We start from the raw sequence: 12259 nt of genomic DNA, 5'->3' as shown, positions 1-12259 counted from the left end.
GGAGCTGCATGGGGCAAGGCAGGGCAGGCAGGCAGCCTGCCCTGCTCCCAGTGCTCATCCAGCCACTCTGGTAAACACTTGGGGGGGGGGGGGCTGCAAGGGGCTCACAGGCCACAGAAAATCACCTGGCAGGCTGCATGCAGCCCATGGGCCACATGTTTGAGACCCCTGAGTTAAATCTAGATATCAGTGATTTCAGCTCTGGAGCATATAACAAGTCTCTCAATTGAGTCTAAATTAGCTTTTTTATTATGTCATGAAAAGAGTCAAACAATTACCCCCACATTTTTTCAACTCATTGGGCTTAGGAACACATGTCTCCTGCCTAGTGAGTGCTATTCAGTTGAGGGTGAGTCCCTCCATTGGGGTATGCCAGGTACAGTTCTGCTGCCCTCGGTTCACACAACAAGGATAACAACCCTTTATTACTCCTGCAGGAGACTGGGGATCCAACACCAGCCACAAGTGATCATTTGGGCAAGCAGTCCCATCATGCTGAGCACCTAGGCAGGGTGGGTGTGTTCGTGCAAACGAGATCAGCTTCTGAAGTTTTTTTTCCCACAGCTCACCACTAGATGTCAGGGGAGAGCTCAACCAGACTCTGCTTACACAGATTGATCTGTTCCTTCTTCCCTCCATTGCCAAGGAAGGTCACTTGACTGGTGATTGCCAATCAACTTTGATGACATCTGGCTGGATGAATCATCCTGTCCTTTGTCTTGGAGAAACAGGTTTACCCCTTCCCCAAACTTGTCTGGTAAACACATTTCAGTCATAATTTCAGCTTATGTTCATATCTTTACATACAATGTTGCTATACATATTTCCCCATGATATTACTGACCAGTGAGTTATTATTTTTCAAATGATACCTCACGAGGCATATTTTGTAAAAAGAGAATAGTGTGTAGCGTGTGAATACCGGGGTGAATTTGGTCACTGAGGGCAATAAAATTATCCATCTCATTTTGGTCTTTGAGAAAGAATTAGGCAAGACCCAGGAGGATTATCAGGAAAGGACCAATGTGGTAATAAGAAATTTAACCCAGTTGTTGTCCAGGATGCTAAAGAACCAGCCAATCCAGTCACAAGAAGGTTAAATCAACCAAAACTCCCAATCAGAGGTGAATATAAGTTGTTGTTGTTGTTGCTATTTTTTGTTTTGAGTAGCATACTAGTACTGTTTTTCAATGAGACATAAAATATTGACCTTGTTTTTCACCAAAGTATTTATCCTACAATTGTAATAAACTCTAGACTGTAGCAATTTTTAGGTGTTCTATTCTCAGTATGCCTTAGAGCAGTGTTCCTCATACATTGAAACAGGCCCCATTGTTGATGTGTAACATCTCTTTCAAGAAGCTGCAGTCAGGGCCGGCTCCAGGGTTTTGGCCGCCCCAAGCAGCCAAAAAAAAAAAAAAAAAAAAAGCTGCGATCGCGATCTGCAGCGGCAATTCGGCGGGAGGTCCTTTGCTCCCAGGCGGAGTGAGGGACCGTCTGCCAAATTGCCGCCGAATACCTGGTCGTGCCGCCCCTCTCCGGAGCGGCCGCCCCAAGCACCTGCTTGACAAGCTGGTGCCGGGAGCTGGCCCTGGCTGCAGTGCAAAATCCAATAAGTTTATTGGGATAGGGTAACATTTTAGAGAAGTGTGGTTCTTACGTCCATCGGTCAGTAGTTTTTAGCTTTCAATTATAGCCAAACTTACCCTTCAAGCAACAGCTAAACAAATCTCAGCCACAATAACAGTCTTGGCTGTTAAACACACACACTTTCTCCCTTCCCATCTAGTTTTTCTCTGTGACCCTGTGATAACATGTATTAAAATACAATGGATGCTGAAAACTATAGTTTGTATTTAAACAAATGTGGCTGCAGTACTGAGGTGGGCAGTTAGTAAATATGGTGGGATAACCTTCCACTCCCTTCTAAATAACAAGCATTGTATGTGTTTTGTAATTGTCGGTGGAGCTGTTGTTTACAGAGTGAGTCAATAAGAAATAGTAACACAGGGATGATCAGGACAGCTCTGACCAGATCCTCAAATTAGCTGTACACTTTCCTCCCTTTTCTTTCCAAAAGGATCTTTTACATTCCGTTCAATTCAGGCTCTTATCGTATATCCATCGCTATAATATCTAAGCATCTTTCAAGAATAAGTTAAACAAAGTACCTGACATTTGTCATGTGTGGTTCTTTCTCCATACCCCTCCTCCTCCTGAGGAAATGTGTGTGTTTTGAGATGATATTCTGTTCTGTTTTTGTGAAGCCACGGAAAAAGAAGATCTGTACCAAAAAGTGGTGAGTTCTAAGGTAATGCTTAGTTCCCATGGAACGAGTTCCACAGTCTCAGACCTGCCCTTAAAAGGCTTTATTTGCAGCAGGGGTGAGATTCATCTTTGCACTAGACAATTCTATTGTGTCAGTTATTGGGAGCTGCCAAGGACCCAGCATGTAAATTGATCTTTTACCTGTCCTGGGCCCAGGCCATGATATCTGAGCACCTTAAAATAAAGGACCGAGACCTTAAACTTGAGCTATGGGAAGCCAGTGGAATGAGCACAATAAAGGGTGATGTGGTTGTGAATGCAAGCTACTGTATTCTGTAGTTGTCTAAGGGCTAATACTTTCAGGCCCAGGGACATTGAAATGCTATTGCTGAACCAGCCTTGTATTACCAAGGACAGGTCAGCAGCAAGGATGGGCTCCAGTCTCTTAGCTAGTCAGAGACAGTAAATCCATTTCCAATGAATGCTGCTGTGTGAGAACTCAACATCAGTGAAAAGTCCAGAAGAACTCCTAAGTTGCAGACTGACTTGACAAGTTGTCGGATTTCCTATTTTTCCAAGTTTCTATTTCTGCCTGGTATTTTCTTGTGCAAGCCCTATGGCCAGACACTCCAAAGGTGAACGAGTCACCATAACCAGGGCTGGCTCCAGGGTTTTGGCCGCCCCAAGCAGCCAAAAAAAAAAAAAAAAAAAAAAAAAAAGCCGTGATCGTGATCGCGATCTGTGGCGGCAATTCGGCGGGAGGTCCTTCACTCCGAGCGGGAGTGGCCGCCCCAAGCACCTGCTTGCCAAGCTGGTGCCTGGAGCCGGCCTTGACTATAACTACATTTGGACCTGTATTTTTGGGGGTAATGGGCTCTCAGAGGGGGAAAGACCCCTTACTTTGTGGCAAAGAGATCATTTCCAAGCAGCAGGGCCTCTATGCCAGGGTGATAAGTACTCTTTGCTCCCATCCCATGAAGATCTTGCTGCCAGAGACAATGCAGACTGAGGACTTTGCTGTGAGAGCCATTGCAGAGGAGTTCATAGAGAGAGATGACACACAGGACAGCAACAGAACTTTCCTGAGGCATCACCCACCCAGCACCTTAATAAAGCTGAATCACTAAACTGGGTTAGGTGTTCGTGCCAGAAAAGCAGTTTCTTGGGTGTAGACAGACCTTTAAAAAGACACTTGGTCTACTGCTGTTCACTGATCCCAACCACAGGGGGGTTTGTTGGATGGGTGAAGTGGTGTTGTCAAGGGAGTATTACCTGTGGGGTATTCTCACTGGCAGGAGGGAAGGGAGTTAGATGGACTACTGCCAAAGTTACTGAGGGAAGGGGTTAATTTTACTTTTTATTTTCAAATATATTCTGTTGCTGTGTTTTCTCAAGTTTATGACTATGTTCCCTTCCCCTAATAAAGATTTTCTTGCGTGAGCCTCAGACACAAGTCTTGGAGCCTTTGCGAGTGGGGTAAATTCTGCCAGTTAAGAGCACCCAGGAAGGGAGTGTATAGTTTTCTCAGGTTTCTGGGTGATAGGTGGGTGGGTTATTTTCTAAAAGGTGCCCCAGAGCTATTGAATCTGGCCCTTTTTGCTTCCATTAATCACTTGGCAGAAGGGTTACATTTGTTCAAGTGAAACACAACAAAAGATTTATTTTTTATTTCAGAAGTGTTAGCACTCAATTGCTGTGAGCTCTTGCTCACATGTATGTCACTGTAAGCAAAAGTGACTGTAAATTAGAGTGAAACGAATGAAGCAGTGGGGGAAACAGAAAGGTAAACAGATTAAGTGCTAAAGCAGGGGTCTCAAACATGCGGCCCGCGGGCTGCATGCGGCCCGCAGGGTTCTTTCATGCAGCCCGCCAAGCTCCCCCCGTCTACCCTGTGGCGTCGCAAGCCCCGCACCGCTCCCTGAAGTGGCTGGAACTATGTTCCTGCAGCCCCGGGGGTGGGGGGTAGAGGTCTCCTTGCTCTCGCTTTCAGGCACTGCCCCCCGCAGCTCCCATTGGCCGGGAACGGGGAACCGCAGCCAATGGGAGCTTTGGGGGAAGTACCTGGAGGCGCAAGAGCAGCACATGGCGCCGTTCCTCCGGCCTCCCCCGCCACTCCCCCCCCACGGCCTCCGGCTGTTTCCTGGAGTGGAGCAGAGCGGAGCGGGGCCAGGGCAGGCTCTGTGCTGCCACCCCAGAGCCACTCTAGGTAAGCGGCGCCGGGCCAGAACCCGCACCTCAGCCCTCTGTCCGGAGCCCCCTGCTGCACCCCTCACCCCTCCTGCACCCCAACTCCCTGCCCTGAGCCCCCTGCCGCACCCTGCACACCTCCTGTACCTCAACTCCCTGCCCTGAGCCCCCTGCCGCACCCTGCACACCTCCTGTACCTCAACTCCCTGCCCTGAGCCCCCATCACACCCCGCACCCCTCCTGCACTCCAACCCCCTGCCACATCCCACACCTTCCTGCACCCCAACTCCCTGCCCTGAGACCCCTGCCACACCCTGCACCCCAACCCCCTGCCGCACCCAGGGGCAGCCAGGGGTGGGTGTCGGTGATGCGGCCCTCGGGCCAATGCACTAGTCCTCATGCGGCCCTCATGATCATTTGAGTTTGAGACCCCTGTGCTAAAGTAAGCTTGAATTTTTTTTTTCCATTTGCAATAATATTGGCCTTATTGTGAGTACAAAGTATTGGTAAAAAAAAAGCTACATGATTTTTAACTGGTCTTTTAAAATTCACATATTTGCGGACATATCAGCTATTCAGTTCTTTCCAATGTGGTTCCTTTAAGAAGTAAAAAGGGGAAGTGACTGCTGGCAAAGCAGTGCATGAAGAGACTGGGGTAATAACTCTTCAATGACCAGAATGAAAGCAGAGGGGCCTCCATTTTCCCACGGAGTAGCAACACCAACAAGTTGTGCAGTGCAGAACGGCTCGCACTGCATTGCACATTTCCCCCGTCCCAGCTCCCAAGCATCCAGCAGAATTACAGCCACAAATAAAACGGGATGCAAATACACAGATTCGTTTACAAAGTTTGTGACCCCGCCAGTTTGCTATAGGATGCTGGGGTCCTGCTGCTCCCTGCTGGATACGAACTGCAAGAGCCTAGCCTGGGGTCAGCTGTTTAAAGTGAGTGCTGCCCTTGTGCCTCCCCGCCCTCAGGGTGTTGTTCTGGCTGTGATTGGTGGAGACTGTTCGCGGGGTGCGTGTGACAGGGGTTTCTCCTCCCCCGCCCCCCACACTCGGGAGATGGTGAGTACTGCGGCTTGTAGGAGTGCGGGCTGCTGCCTGCTGGGCGCCTGGCCTCGCGGCGGCTATGCACGCCGGGAAGGGAGCAGCGGGGTTCGCCCCCTTCTTGCTTGCAGCCGGGCGGATTTGCGGCTCCCGTGGGCATTGCAGGGGCTCGCAGCCTTCCACAGCCAGGCAGAGGCGGCAGGTTTGGATAATTTTTGGTGGTGCCCAGAAAGGGTCCAAGTCTCTCTCTCCACCCCCCGCCTAAGGCTCTGGGCGGGGGTTCAGGCTCTGGGAGGGAGTTTAGGTGCGGGAGGGGTCGGACTCTGGGAGGGAGTTTAGGTGCGGGAGGGGTCGGACTCTGGGAGGGAGTTTAGGTGTGGGGTGTAGGCTCTGGGATGGAGCAGGGGTAGGGATGCGGGAGGGGGTTCAGGTTCTGGGAGGGTGGGTGCAGGAAGGGTTGGGCTCTGGGAGGGAGTTTAGGTGTGGGAGGGGGAAGGGGTCGGTCTCTGGGAGGGAGTTTAGGTGTGGGGTGTAGGCTCTGGGATGGAGCAGGGGTAGGGATGCGGGAGGGGGTTCAGGCTCTGGGAGGGTGGGTGCAGGAAGGGTTGGGCTCTGGGAGGGAGTTTAGGTGTGGGAGGGGGAAGGGGTCGGACTCTGGGAGGGAGTTTAGGTGTGGGGTGTAGGCTCTGGGATGGAGCAGGGGTAGGGATGCGGGAGGGGGTTCAGGCTCTGGGAGGGTGGGTGCAGGAAGGGTTGGGCTCTGGGAGGGAGTTTAGGTGTGGGAGGGGGAAGGGGTCAGGCTCTGGGAAGGAGTTTACGAGTGTGGTGTGGGTTCTGGGATGGGGCAGGGATAGGGATGCGGGAGGGGGTTTGGGCTCTGGGAGGGCGTTTGGGTGTGGGAGGGGTGAGGGTCTGGCTCTGGGCGGGAGTTTGGGTGTGGGAGGGGTGAGGGTCCGGCTCTGGGAGGGCGTTTGGGTGTGGGAGGGGTGAGGGCTTGGGCTCTGGGAAGGAGTTTAGGAGTGGGGTGCAGGCTCTGGGATGGGGCAGGGGGTTGGGGTGCAGGAGGTAGTCAAGGATTTGGCGCCTTGCTCCTGAAAGCAACCTGCACACCCCTCTGGCAGTGGCTTGGCGCTCAGGGCGGGGGCAGCGCTTGGAGACACCCCGCCCCCAGGGCCGCAGGGATGTGCCGGCTGGCTGCTTCCTGGAGTGGCGCAGCAGGCAGGAAGCTGCCTTAGGCTGTGTCTACACTTCCACTTTCAGTGCTAAAATTTTAGTCATTCAGGGGTCTGAAAAACACACCCCTGAGCAACAAAAGTTTTAGCACTGAAAAGTGCCAGTCTAGACAGCGCCTTATCACTGGGAGCCGTGCTCCCAGCGATAAAGCTCCCACTGCTCGTTCGGGGTGGTTATTTTTTTTATCCCTGGGAGAGCTCTTCCCCAGCGATAAAGCATGACAACACTGCCCATGTCATAGTGCTGCTGCAGCTGTGCTGTAACGTCGGTAGTCCCAGTGCGCTGCCGGTGATGGTGGCAGGGGAGCTGGAGGGGCGGGCAGGCAGGCGTGTGGGGGCATCGGGCAGGGCCAGGGGAGAGACCCAGCCCTGAACATTGGTGGAGCTGGTCCCCCGGGCCCTGAATATTCACGGGCCCATAGAACTCAGTACCCCTCCAGGGGCTGCTGGAGGGGGTCGGGTTATTGAGCGGGCGAGGCTGGGGCAGGAGCGGCAGAGGGGGTATTGGGGAGAATGCAATAGCAGGGTAGGCTACAGAGGGCTGGTGGCATTGTAGTATTGGGGGGGGATGCAGAAGAGGGGGAGTTTTCAGAGAGAGACGTGGGGAGGGTCTGGGGTAGGGGACAGGCTGGGGAAGGAAGGAAGGAGAAGGCGACAGGTAGCTCTGCCCACCAGAGGGATTTCTAGTGACCAGGAGAACTTGAGGAAGGAAATGAGTTTGTGTACAGTCCTGTGAGCCTTAGGCTACATTCCTAGCTTCTTTCATTAGCATGTAGAGTATGTACTTGGGTAGCACCCCCCCCCCCCCCCCCCGGCATGGGTTAAAGGAGCAGTGTAGAGAGTGAGACCCTGCTTAGGCCAGTAAAGAAACGCCTGAATCCTGTGTACCCAAGTACATAGCCTTTTCTGTCTATGCTGCTGTCTTTAGCTGTTTTGTGTCCAACTGCCTCCCTGTTGCTGGAGCCTTGCCCTGTGGAAGGAAAAGACTCCAGCAGTGAGGAAAGCCTCCAGTGGTGGGGAAGCAGCTGGCAAAGACTCTGCCAGCTCCCTGCCACTGGAGCCCTTCCCTGCTGCAGGGAAAGGCTCTGGCCATGGGGAAGGGTTCTGGCAGGGGAAAGGTTGCTGCTGAAGCTTTTCCCACTGCCTCCCCCCTTCCAGAGCCTTTCACTGATGTGTAGCGACCCATGGCACTGTGGACGCAGCCTGTTTTTCACTGCGGCAAGTGGCTACGCATACCCTACATGCTGCTGAAAGTGGTGTATAGTGTAGACATAGCCTTATGGTGCCATAGGTGAAAGGATGACCTTGTGACTAAACTCATGTAGCCAGGCTAAGGAGATCTGTTCCTGACTCTGCCACGGCCACCCTGTGTAACCTTGGACAAGTCACTTTATCTGTTGCAGAGTGAGATAGAATCAATAATCCTTACTTAAACACACAGATTTCTGGGGGGGTTTTCTCCAGGGCAGCTGGACCCATTACTCTTTGAGTAGGAGAGGAAGGGTGGCCTTCCATGGCTGGCCTGATGTTAGGTGGTTGCTGAGGTACACAGGCTCTTGGCAGTCTCCTGTTAATTTCAGCAGCTCAGTTGGGGATGAAATGCTATTTCTTACAGAGCTGTCTGGGACACCAGGACAGACCCTGAAATAGACATCCTTTGTGTTCAGGGACAATCTGGTCACTATATATTTGCCACAATAGGCTGGGAGTTCCTAGAATTTTGCATAGGAATGCAGGGCTCCTCTGTTCAGCTACTCCAAGATCAAGCCTAAACCCTGCATGAAGATGCAGAATAAGTTACTACACATGCTGATAGGTGGTTCTTGTTAGCTCTGACCAGGCTAGAAAAGGATCGGTGTGTCTTTATGGGGCAGAGCGGATAGCTGTTCAGAAAGCACTCCAAACAGTTAAAGTGGGGAGGAAAATGTAGGTTGAGGTTTATATTCTGATGCCTGTTACCTACAATGCCCCTCCTGGAGTTTGGTTTTAGTATGGACTATATACACTCTCAGTATACATTGTTCAGAGCAGGGGAGGAACTCTACTTCCCACATCAAAAGGATGTTGTAAGGATCAGTATGCAGCAATGCCTTGAACATGTAGAGATACTGATGTGCTTTTTATTAAATAGTCTTCTTGATAGCTTTTAAAAGATCTTGTTAAGGATTCCAGCCCCTGTTAGTCCAGGGTGACTTGACCAACACTGCGGGTCCAGTAGAGAAGTTGACAGACTTTTCTGAGTCCTGTGATGATATTTTGACTTCAGCTATTACAGAAGACTGCAGTAGGAGAGATGTAGATGAGGGAAGAGAGCGATTATATTAGAAGCTCACAGATTAGAAGAGAGCACTGTGGGGAGGCAGCTTCAAAATGTGAAGAATCTTCCAAACAAACGTTTTTCTGAGTCTCCAGCTGTGACAGTTTTTGGGGTTACCTGATGGGTCTGGAAAGAATCACTACCCCCTGCTTACAGCGTGAGACCCTTGTCTTTGCCCACCAGAGGAAACCTTCCCCATCTACTGGGCTGCTGGCAACTTGAGTGCTCCAATCTGGGCTCTACGAGCCCCACTGATTTTACCTAAATCCATTTAGAAATCAATGTAATTAAATCAATGAAATTTGTGTGTAGAAGGAGCTGAACTAATGCACTCCCCTAGAACTCTGAGTGACTTAAATTAAGCAACTAATTAGGAAACAAGTGAAATGATGTTTAGGGGAGCAGGAGAGAGATGGTTTTTTTTGTTTGTTTGTTTTTTAATTTTCAGCTGATTGAAAAGTTGGAAAAAAAATTTGTTTCATGTTGAACAAAATATTTTGCTTGCCAAATTAATTTTTTTTTTGGCTATTTAAAACTGTTTTTTAAAGATAAAAGCACAGTGCTCTATTCACAAGAGGCTTAGGCACCTCTGGCATGCACAAAACGAAAGTAGGAATGCCATCTGGGATGTGGGAGAATCAGGGGTGAATCCCAGTCCAGGAGCAGGGGTTTGTACCCAGGTTTCTCCTCTTTCTGGTGAGTGCCCTAACCAACGAACTATTGGCCATGGCTCTCAGTCTCTCCTGTTGAAGCTGTTCCACTTGTGTAAATATGTATCGGACCAGGGACTGGAACCTGGGTGTCTCCCCAGTGGATCCCCTAACCACCAGGCAATAAAGAAAGATACTCACACTCTCTCTCTCTCTCCCACCCACAATGAACTTCAACAGGAGAGACTGAGAGAGACCCACCCCCAGAACACCCTATAGCCCAGTGATAAGAACACTCACCTGGGATGGGAAGGGGGAAAACCTGGATTCCAGTCCTCACTCCAGAGCGGAATTCAAATCTGGGTCTCCCACATCCCAGGTGACTGAGTGCCCTAACTACAGTGGGGTGGGGGCGGCACTGCTATTATCACCTCCTCCTTGGTGTTGTGAATCTAGCCCGAAAAAAATAGTTCAGTTAAAATGAACCCCCAATTAGATATTTCCTACATTTCTTCCTTTTCTTTGAAATAATTAATCAAAATTGACATGAATTTGTGAAATGTTTCAGTCAACCTGAATGCATTTTTCATCAAAAAAAAGTTTTGGTTGAAAAATCTTGTCCAGCAATAGTCATAACCTCTCTCCTTCATATATGACCTTTGCATGAGTTCAAAGAAATGTAACTGTGTGGAAAGCTTGAATGGGTAATAACAAGCCATTTTGGTGCCAGAGGGACAGAAAGAAATTGTGATAAACATTTTATTAATGATCTTAATTTGAAAAAGTGTATGAAATTCTTAACATTTTTCTATTTAAAAAAAAAAAAAAAAAAACTTCCTGCATATTTAGCCTTCAGAGTAAATGTAACATTGAGGCTAAACCAATTGTATCTAGCCATAGTTATAGGGATGTGTATCTAAATATAAAACCTATAATGGAACCTTATTGCAAACTTATGTACAGATTTGCTATTATACCTCAGTATTATGTACTCCCCTAAGAGTAATTGTCAGGACCCCTATTGCAATTTAAAGTGCAGTTGTGATCAATACATCATTATGAAGTCCTATATCTGCTGAGACAAGTGGCTAGTGACCTAGTTTTCCACAAAGATACGGTGACATGAAGCATTGTGCCAACGTTCCTGGCTGATGTGGCACTGCCTTTTCTCTCTGTCATGATGTTTTACTACCAATGTTGCACCCAAATGTTTCTTAAAGAGACGAATCCAGAATTTGATGTAAAAAGATCATTTAAAACTATCTGAAGAATCTATCTAGCTATTTTAAAAAAATAAATAAAACAAATGGGTGGTTGATAAACTTTTTCTTGTTCATGAGTTTAGAGAAACGTCTGATCTAGAAGGACTTCCTCCTGGAGACAGAGAGCATCTGAGAAGCTTATGAACCTACTGCATTGCAGGCCTGCCAGCATCTGAAGCCCATTCCATCAGTTTTATTGCTGTTCTGTGGGCATAAGCAGCTAGCGTTCTCTGTGGAGCTGTGCCAGCAGCTTATCTGGTTGTTGCTTAACAAGTTTCCTTGAAATTATTGCTGTACTATGAAGAAAAGTTTTGAAGGCTGTGATTAACAAATAGCTCCACCCGGTTGTTGTAGGAACTGTGAATAAAATTCCTACTTGTTGGTGCTTGTAAAGCAAGAATTGGGGTAATCAGTTTAACAGGTAAGAACTCATTTTTAATATCCTTCATTGTCGTTTTGGGTGAGCTATTTATATGCTGTGCACTTAACCCAAGACTAACCAGGAAATGTTGAAATATATCACTGATTCTTTTTAATGCTTTTTATGAATAATGCAGCTGAAGATAAGAATCTCTGCAGTGTGGTTCTGTCTATTAATTAATTTTTGGCTGCTGTGACTGAGTAACTTACTCAACAAAATTTTTTGCCTCCATTTGTGTTTTGATAGTTGCTACTAAGAGCGATTGATTTCACTACTTGCTAAAGGGGTCACGAGTCTTTGCCGAACAAAATGGGAATGCTGTACCATTCTGAAGTATTGTACAGAAACAGATTCCTTTCTTAACTTGTAATGGTTTAAAATAATTCTACTTTGCAAATTTAGCTTCACTATAATTGAGATGCATGTGCACTATCATGTTAAAGCTGTTTGACAAAGCAAAGGACTATGTGCTAGGAATGTTTTGCAATAGAGGACTTAATAATACATTCACCCTTTTTCATTGCAATTAATCTACAGTAACATTTGTGTCCACCACATTTACTTAATTTATAACCAAATCCAGGTTTTTTTAAACTCTGGGTTCCAAAGGTCAGTGATGTACAATAGAGAAACCGTTTGAGACTTGTTTAAGAATTAGATTGAGCATCAAGCATAATCTAGTTATCAGGCATACGTTGAAACATGGCAATTTGGCTGTCCGCTTGTATTAGTGGTAGTGTAGTAACACTTTCCTAGCCTGCCTAGAAGTACAAAGCAACATAATGTGTATATTTAGTACACTCAATCTCAAAGTGAAAGGCTTTCAAATTAAATGACAACTCCAGTTCTTTAAACTGTTTTTGCTTTTAGTA

The 12259-nt window shown here is 48.1% G+C and overlaps 1 protein-coding gene across 5 annotated transcripts in view; it reads left to right on the top strand.

Annotated features, from left to right (window-relative positions):
* Positions 1–5141: 5141 nt before the first annotated feature.
* CPVL (carboxypeptidase vitellogenic like) overlaps positions 5142–12259 on the top strand; it is a 90287-nt gene continuing 83169 nt past the window's right edge. Inside the window, exons 1-2 of one of the 5 annotated variants that reach the window (XM_005297004.4) lie at positions 5142–5523; positions 11050–11387. The gene's annotated coding sequence lies outside the window, so the exon portion shown is untranslated. Of the gene's footprint in view, positions 5708–11044; positions 11388–12259 lie in introns of all 5 variants that reach the window. The other 4 variants (XM_065583417.1, XM_005297003.3, XM_005297005.3 and 1 more) reach the window with 4 other exon arrangements.

The sequence above is a fragment of the Chrysemys picta genome, chromosome 2, assembly GCF_011386835.1.
Source record: "Chrysemys picta bellii isolate R12L10 chromosome 2, ASM1138683v2, whole genome shotgun sequence".
NCBI lineage: Eukaryota > Metazoa > Chordata > Testudines > Emydidae > Chrysemys > Chrysemys picta.
The sequence above is the reverse complement of the archived record's forward strand: the minus strand, read 5'-3'. Positions and strand labels throughout refer to the sequence as shown.